Consider the following 9,474-nt stretch of genomic DNA (forward strand, 5'->3'; position numbering starts at 1 on the left):
TATTATAATACCTAAATTACCCTTCTGATTATTTTTGGGTAATGATTAGTTAGTGTTAATATTAGTTAGTGTGATAAGTGAAATGATTTTTAATAAAGATTTGAGATTAAAAAAATCAGATTTTAAAAAAAGAAGTAGAATTATTGGGAGAGTAAAGTTAGAGAAGATGAAGAAGAAAAACATGGAAAGTAAAAAAATAAATTGAGTTCACTAATCTTGAGTATTCAAGTGATGATTCAATTGATGATAGCACATCTGAATCTTCATCTCCTTCCTCTCCTAGAGTATTTGTTAATCTTCACAATGATCCGGATATGAGTTATTTCTTAGATGGTGATTGTATTCTTCCCCAAACTCAATCTCAAGATGAAAATGATGGATTTCTTAGAGCATTTGGGTTATCAGGTATGCTTCAAACTTAGATAATGTTGATTTAATTACTCCAAACTTTCAAAAAAATGAAATCTTTTATGTATATTTGGGCCCGTTTGGTTACCATATGTCAAGAACAAGTAACAGAACATACATGAAAGTGTAGTTCGATTACGTTTTCCAAACACGCAGGTTATCGAACTCGCTTGTTAATAGAAGTTTTGTTGCCACTTAAAGGAGCTGAAATATCTATGGAACTTATGGCAATAATCATATTTCTGAACTCACGCGATTTCTGAACTCGCGCAATTTCTGAACTCATGGCAATAATCTCTAAATTATGGCAATAATCATATTTCTGTTCCTTCTTTGCTTCAATTCCAGGTTACTGAACTCGCTCGTTACGTTTTCCAAGCAAATTTTGCTTGACACCGATAACTCTGGAACAATGTTGTTCGTTAATTCTCTTCCAATACCATTTTAGATGGTACTGAAAGAAAAAGTATGTTTTTTTTATACTGTGAACAAAATTTTCAAGAGTCTCCTATATTAAAATCCACAAATAATGTATTTTAAAAAACTGGATTGAATATTCTATATTTTATTTGTAACATGCTTGGATAATAACACTTCATAAAATTACTTTACAGCTTAATAATATCCAGAAGCAAAAGAAAAAAAGAAAAACAACTTTTTATGAAGCAAATTGTTTTTTCTTATGACTTGTGAGACTAAAGAGCAAAAACACCTATATCTTCGGTTTCCAAACAAGTTATAGTAATTTACCACGAAAAATAAACAAAAAACTCCTAATCACAGTTTTTGTCGATCACATTTTCTTGGAACTGATATTAATATATATAATTTAGAAATTAAAAAAAATTCTAAATGAAAAACTGAAAAATAACAATAGTTAAATTCAAGAACCTTAATACTCTGTTTCGAAAGTCGAAACCTATAAAATGTCAATCTAAAATATGTCACGTACGGAGAGAGTGTTGTTAGATGATGCGCACTTCAACAATGGCTGTGTAAACTTGTAGTGAGGGTAACCGATCAAAAAAAAAAGAAAGAAAAACTTGCAGTGCGGGTCGAAAAATGAACGTGAAAATGAGAACTAAGAAGGCTAAAAAAACGTGAAATCCAGATATTTTACCTTGTACAAATCCGTCGTAGAAAGTTGAATCCCCCAATCATTTACTCATTTGAGATTTAACCTCCTCATCTACTCAATAGTTTAATGGTTATGGTTATTTTGGTCTTTTCGTAGATAGAGTAAAGCAGTAAAAACTTTTGGCCTTCACATCAAACCTTTTCAACTGCCCAGCACCCACCTCTCTTGATTCTCTTTCTCTCTCTCTTTTAGAATTTCTCAGACCAAAAATCTTGTATGGTGTGTTCTTCCTCTAAAATCATTTAAAATCTTCATCTCTTTTCCTGGAAAGGAATGTCTAATCGAGGAAGTGCAAGTAGCACTATGATGTATGTAGTTCTACATCTCCTGTTTGTTTTTGATTTTTTTCCATTTTTCTTTCACGTTTTTCCTTTACATTGTTTGCTGATGAATGTGAATGATCTGCTTCAGAATGTTATTTTGTCAAAATTTAGGGTCTAGATTCTTTTCAGATTTCATTTTTTTTTTTTTTGAATTTTCCTTCTCTGATGCTACTCATGTTGTTTGTTTTGGGTGTTGTTATTCTGATCAAATGTCAGTGTAGACAATTGAGGTGCCACTACTGTAATTACTGTTTAATAGCTAATTGGGGTCTTTTGTTTTGATAGTTTTTATTTCCATTTTCATCTTCTGCAACTTTCTTTTCACTCTAGGTTATGATTTTATATAGAGTTTGATTCTTGCTTTCTTGGAAAAATTAATTACTCTTGTAAAATTTTGGCTGTTCTTGTGCAGTGCAATAGATGTGTATCACCTTAGGGTACATCTATAGGCGTGAATCAAGCTGGAAGCCAACTGGTAGATTTATACCCTAATTGCAATTAGGGATTAGCAGCTTGTATATTATGGCTGACAAGGAGCAAGCCTTCACTTCTATTGAGGTGGATCTTCACATGGAGGCAACTTTTAAATTGAATTGATGCCTGGCCAGTTAAATCAGCTTCAGCTTTGTGGGTGATACCAGGTGGAAGAGGAAATACATAAAGCTAATCTCTCAATACAGGTTGGGAGAAAAATTATATGGCACTACCAGCCAACATTCCTCCTCCTCCATAACATGGTTGGCAGTGGGGTGTAAGAGATGTCCAAGCTCAGCCTAATGCAGCTGAGAATGTCAAAGATGATATTGACTGTGGGGATGATGAAGACATGATTGAAGATGATGATATCTATTCTGATGGTTCCATTTCAGATGAAAGCCAGAAGAGACATGAGACCCGCAAAAAGAACAAGTGGTTTAAGAGGTTCTTTAACATCTTATATAAATTGAGCCTTGGGGAAACAAATTCATCTGTGCGGCAGTGGCACTGTCCAGCATGCCAAAATGGACCAGGTGAAATTGACTGGTTCAATGGATTTCAACCACTAATGGCCCATGCTAAGACCAAAGGATCAAAGAGGGTGAAGCTTCACTGAGAGTTTGCAGAACTCTTACATGAGGAGCTAAGCCGGAGATGAACTTCTGTAGTACCAGTTGGTGAGGTACATGGTAAATGGCATGGTCTCCATAAATCGGTTCCTGATAAAGAAATTGTTTCGCGTCCCACGGTGGTGGTTATGACCACTCTGCTTGATCAAGGCGAAAATGAGAAGGTATGATTGAGTTTTTACTGTTGATTTGTCATCAAAAAATTAGTTTCGCTTTCACCATCTTCCTAGTGGGGGGATGCTTAACTATTTTACATATCCACTTTGTTCTCCTTTTAAAAAATCATAACATATGATGCATCTTTACATCCTACTTAACGATCATTAGGAGTTTCTGGATTTTATTCTACTCTGTTTAGTTATTTACCACAGGTTCCTTATATTATTCATGGGGTTCCTGTCTTCTTCTATGTATCTCATATAATATGTGTTTTTGAATGGATTTTCAGTGGACTGGCATGGTTAACCCAGAGCTACATGATTAATTTAGCTCATATAGTGCCTAGAGGCTCGGCATTCCCATGGTCTGAAAGGGCACCAGGGGATGAGTCTTCTCATATTTGAAGTTAACCGACGGGCAACATTGAAGCTGAGAGACTCCACAATTATCTTATTAAGGAAGGAAGAGACAGGGATGCTTGGGATCATCCCAGAACTCTATTCTATGAAGGTTGAAAATGCTAATTGTATGGTTTCATAGCAAGCAAGGTACGGATAGCTTGAACAACCATTCTAAAGGTTCACTTCACATCTTAAGCTCCAGTATTCTTTCTATTGAAAGTCATCGAACCATATATCTTTTTGTTGTAGTTTATAGAGCAATCATCTGACCTGTTTATAAGTTTATTATCGGGCATTCAATATTGTATCTCTGTGCTATTCCAAAATTAGGTCGGTTACTCCTCAGGGTAATCAATGATCTGTGCCAGATATTAAAGGGCCTAACATAGTGAGAACAGCATGGGATGCACTTGTTTTTTAACATCCAGCCTTTATTTTTCATGTGGAATGAATTACTGCTTCTAAAGGAAGTTAATGACCAACATCTGGCTATGTTTTTTTTTTCATGCTTCAACGTGCTTAACCGGATAAGTCAAAGCTGAAATTTGAAATGAGGTCATATGAAGAGATGGTAGTAATCCCAGCAAATGAGTGAAGACAATCAGCAGCTGATAAGGCTTATGACTAAGGACTCTAAAAATCAACGGAATGCTAAGGCCATGGAAGAAACAATTGGGGTTTTGAGAGGTTACAAACACGGAAAAGAGAACCGCATTGTGTGGGGAAGAACATTATTGCAGTATGAGTAAAACAATGAAGAGGTAAGATCCAAAACTAGTTGCTGTTCCACAGCATTAGCTGCCAGCTGCTGTCTATTTTCCTCGTTACTAGGTTGATTATAGTCGGCCTTCTAAATTCAGCTCTCATTAGTCTTGCTTGTCTGCTATTATTTATTTCACTATGGTCATGGTTGTATAGTTTCCTTTTTTCACTCGTGATCGTTTTTGTAGAGTTGAAATAATACTTTTCTAGAAATTGTTGTAAATCCCAACTTCAAAACTGTTTACCATACTAATCATAGTATACACGTAATAGTAAAACATATTAGTAACTATTGATACCAGCATTGTGAGGTCTGCATTTATGATTTGTTTCTTTCACCTATTTTTTATTCTTTCTCATTAACTGTCTCATACGAGTCAGATGTATATTCTCTTTACAGATGGATCAACAAGAACAAATTTTCAATGCTCAGATAGAGATGATTCTTCAAGAGTTGGTGGAGAAAGAGAGTTTCTCAAGAAGAGCAAGCAGAATGCAGAAAAAAACAGTTGATAGGATGTCGTTGATACACCCACTTGTCGTGAACATCGGGTACTCGACGAGAACAGCTAGTAGTTCTCCAGCCTAACTTGTTTCATTTTGCAGTTTCTACTCATCATGTGTAAGTGTGTAACTTTCCTATCAGTATGTCCCATTATAAAGTATGTACTTTAAAAAAGCAGCACTTTGAACTCCTTTTTTTTTATATGTTCATTATGTGAATACTTGGTGATGTTGTTGGTGTTGCTTTGTCCAGGAACCAGGAGAATGATACATTCGTCGAGTCCCAGTCAAAAGGCATAGAGTTATTCGAAGCAGAAAAAGAATGGCTATTCCAATTGCACGAAGAGATGAAAGCAGAGCTGAAACATCAGCGTTTGCAAGAAGACGTGGACCTGGAGAAAGAGTTGGAATACATCGTTGATGGTAGTCATGAACCGGCACAGTTTCCAATCCTCTTGAGGAGTTATACACATCGGGAGGCTGGCAAAAAGCTTGTTCATGGAGCCATGAGCTGGTAATCAATTTTTATCTTTCCCAATGTTGTAAATATGTTTACTGGATTTTGTTAGTACCTTGTAGTTACCCTCTTGATATAGGAAAACAAATAAATACTCAAATGATTTTGCTCCGTGTTTCAGTGAACATCTGGTAGCTTTGAAGTTTATGGGCAGAAATAACATAGAAGTAACTTTTACAAGTGAGCAATAATACTGCAAAGGATTTGGTTTTGCAACTTTTGCTTTTTATTTCTTTTAGTTTCAGGACTATAAGGTTTATCTAATTTTGTACAGAGATGGTGTCTCTGAGGGACAATTTTCTAAAGTCTTACTTCATGATATAGAGAGTATTTACAAGGCTCATGAATCACTCGAGGAAGGATATCCACCACATATCACCTTTATTGTTGTACAAAAGTGGCACCAGACTCTCTTCCCTGCTAGACCGTAATACAACTGATAAGAGTACGTAGCAGCAGTTTACCAGGTATATTAGTATTTAGCTTTTTGAACAGCAACAATCTATTCAATATTTCCAGTGAAACCTTTTTGTATAAAATCATATCCTGCTGCGAGCACCTTTCTAACAGCTACGCAGATTGGGTTTGGGAACTTCGTAATGTGAACTGCCCCTTTTTATGTCAGGCACTGTTGTAGAACCTATGATTTGCCACCCCACGAGAATTTGACTTTTATCTTTGTTGTCACCCAGGAATATGGGTAATTAACTTTGCTGAGATTCTGTTCTGTGCAAGTTATTATATGAACTGTTCTTCACTTTTGCTAGAGTTCCGTAGATTTTTTTTTTTTGGTGCGCATGCATGTGCTGCACGAAAAGAACAAGTTCCACTGCTGATATATTACAATTGGTTACTGTCAATCTTTGATATGCATAAGTCGACTCTAAGTGCTTAACTTATTTCGTTGCAATTATTTGCTGGCAATTTCTTCTGTTCATTCAAAATACTTGGAGTATATCTTGAACTCAATTGCTGTCAGTACAATTTTAGCAACAATGAAAAGCAGGAGTTACTTGTCAGCCCCTTGCTTATTTCCATTTGTTCCTTGTTGTTTTCAGAACCTCTTTTGCCGTTTTAATATCATTCGTTCTTTTATATTGAGGTCTCCCCAGTATGACACACTCAACTAGCATGATCTCTAATAAAAATTGATGTTATAAAATACTGTACGTAAAGCCTTGATGAAATTTCTGAGTGAAAGTGTCAATTTACTTGTGGGTAACCAAATCAATCTCAGATAGTGACATGATTGAAGATGATGACATCTATTCTGATGGTTCTGTTTCAGATGAAAGCCAGAAGAGACATGAGACCCGCAAAAAGAACAAGTGGCTTAAGAAGTTCCTTGAGGAAACAAATTCATCTGTGCAGCAGTGGCACTGTCCAGCATGCCAAAACAGACCAGGAGAAATTGACTGGTTCAATGGATTCCAACCACTAATGGTCCATGCTCAGACCAAAGGACCAAAGAGGGGTGAAGCTTACCCGAGAGTTTGCGGAACTCTTAGATGAGGAGCTAAGCTGGCAAGGAACTTCTGAGGTACCAGTTGTGAGGTACATGGTAAATGGCATGGTCTCCATCAATCGGTTCCTAATAAAGAAATTGTTTGGCCTCATATTGTGGTGGTTATGAACACTCTGCTAGATCAAGACGAAAATGAGAAGGTATGATTGAGTTTTTAATATAGATTTGACATCTTAAATCTGGGGAGATAGTTAACTAGTTTACATATCCGCCTTATTGTCCTTTTTAAAGAATCATAACTAATCATGCATCTTTATATCCTACTTAACGACCATTAAGGGTTTCTGGATTTTGTTCTACTCTGTTCAGTTATTTACCACTCGTTCCTTAAATTATTCATTGGTTCCCGTCTTCTTCTATGTATCTCATATTATTTGTGTTGTTTAATGGATTTTCAGTGGACTGGCATGGGTAATCCAGGGCTAGTTTGTTTAGTGCACATAATGCATTAAAGGCTCAGCATTCCTATGGAACGCAAGGACACAGGGGGATGAGTCTCCTCAAATTTTGAAGGAACGACGACGAGCTACGTTGAAGATGAGAGACTCCACAATCATTTTATTAAGGAAGGACGAGACAGGGATGCTTGGGATCATTGCAGAAACTCTATTCTGTGAAGGTGGAAAATGCAAATTGTATGGTTTCATAGCAAGCAAGGAAGATATGGATAGCTTCAACCACCATTCTAAAGGTTCACTTCATATCTTAAGGTTCTAAGGCCATTGTACCATATATCTTTGTAGTTTGTAGTGCAATAGCTTTTTATAATTTTATATTAGTGGCCTTCATTATATCTTTGCACCAGTCCGAATTCTTGTATGTTGCATCTCATTGTAATCAATGATCTCTGTGACACATTAAAGCGCCTAATACAGTGGGAACAGCATGGACTGCACTTGCTTTTGAACACCAAGCCTTTTTTTTTATATAGAATGATTCCCTTTATTAAATTATACCGCTTCTAAAGGTAGTTAAATATCCACATCTAACTATGTTTTCTTTTCATGCTTCGACGTGCTTAACCAGATAAGTCAAAGCTGAAATTTGAAATGAGGTCATATGAAGAGATGGTAGTAATCCCAATTGAGCAAATGAGTGAAGACAATCAGCTGCTGACATGACTTAAGACCAAGGACACTAAAAGTCAATGGAATGCAAAAACAATTGGGTGTTGAGTGAGAGGTCACCAAAGACGGCGAAACAGAACGGCATTGTGCTGGAAAGAACATTATTGCAGTATGAGCAAAACAAGGAAGAGGTAAGATCCAAAGCATTAGCTTCTGGATGTTTTTTTCCTCATTACTATATTTGTTTAGTCGGCCTTTTAAATTCAGCTCTGAGCTCTCCTTGGTCTTGCTTATCTTGCTATACTTCCTTTGACTGTGGTCATGGTTGTAGAAGTAGTTTCCTTCTTTCTCTCATTGATCGTTTTTGGTGAGTTGAAATAAGACTCTGTTTAGAAATTTGTTGAAAATCCCAACATCATAACCATTTATTGTAGTATACACCTAATTGAACTTAATAGTAAAACATATCAGCAGCGACTAATACTAGCACTGCGAGGGCTGCATTTATGATTTGCTTCTTTTACCTATTTTTACTCTTTCCAATAGCCGTCTTATATGATTCTGATGTAATCTTTGTATAGATGGATCAATAAGAACAATTTTTCAAGGCTCAGATAGAGATGATTCGTCAAGAGTTGGTGGAGAAAGAGAAAGGTTTTCAAGAAGAGCAAGCAGTTGAATTTTGTAGATTCAGGAAGTACCAAAGACCTTAAAGTCAGGTAAGAGTTCTTAACTTGTCCAATCAGTAGAGTTCTCAAACCAGAAGGAACATAGATAAGAGCTCTTAAACTGTATATTCAACAATCCCCACTGGTAACTGTTATCTGAATGAAGAATATTTACTTTAACTAGGAAATGTGTTCATATTGCAGTTTCTGTCCATTATGCGTAAGTGTGTAACTTTCCTATCAGTATGTCCCATTATAACATATGTGCTTTATGCGAATACGTGGTGATAGTGATACTGTTAGTGTTGCTTTGTCCAGGAACCGGGAGTTTGAGAAATTCATCGAGTCCCAGTCAAAAGGCATAGAGTTATTCGAAGCAGAACTTTTACATCACTTAAATAAAGCCATGATAGCAAAGCTTGTTTGAAAATTCCTAGGTAGTCCAGATTGTTTGTGATGTCAACTCATGAGAGCTAAGTATCTTAAGAAAGATAACTTCTGGGATGTGCAAAAACCTCAAAAATGTTCTTCTACTTGAACTTGTTTGTTTGCAGCTGACTCGGCGTCTGAATCTGAGTCAACCCCTGACTCGGACCGAGTCAGCAGTCAGACCGTTTGTTTTCCATTTTGAGTCAGATCTGACTCGACTTCTGACTCAGACATAACCCCTGACTCGGACTCATTTGAGTCAGGTAACAAAATACCCCTGACTCATGGGACCAAACCACTGACTCACTTATTTCCGAGTCAGATCTGACTCAAAACAAACATATCGACTCAGATCCAGATGAGTCAGGTGATTTCACTCAGATCCAGATGATTCAGATCCAGACGACTCAGATGAGTCAGGAGTAAACAAACATGGTGTTAGTCAGGAATGCTGAGTTGCTGAAGTG

The 9,474-nt window shown here is 36.6% G+C and overlaps 1 pseudogene; it reads left to right on the forward strand.

Annotated features, from left to right (window-relative positions):
* Positions 1-2,602: 2,602 nt before the first annotated feature.
* LOC113311814 lies at positions 2,603-9,113 on the forward strand (annotated as a pseudogene).
* The last annotated feature ends 361 nt before the right edge of the window (positions 9,114-9,474 follow it).

This window comes from Papaver somniferum, chromosome 9 (assembly GCF_003573695.1).
Source record: "Papaver somniferum cultivar HN1 chromosome 9, ASM357369v1, whole genome shotgun sequence".
Taxonomy (NCBI): domain Eukaryota; kingdom Viridiplantae; phylum Streptophyta; class Magnoliopsida; order Ranunculales; family Papaveraceae; genus Papaver; species Papaver somniferum.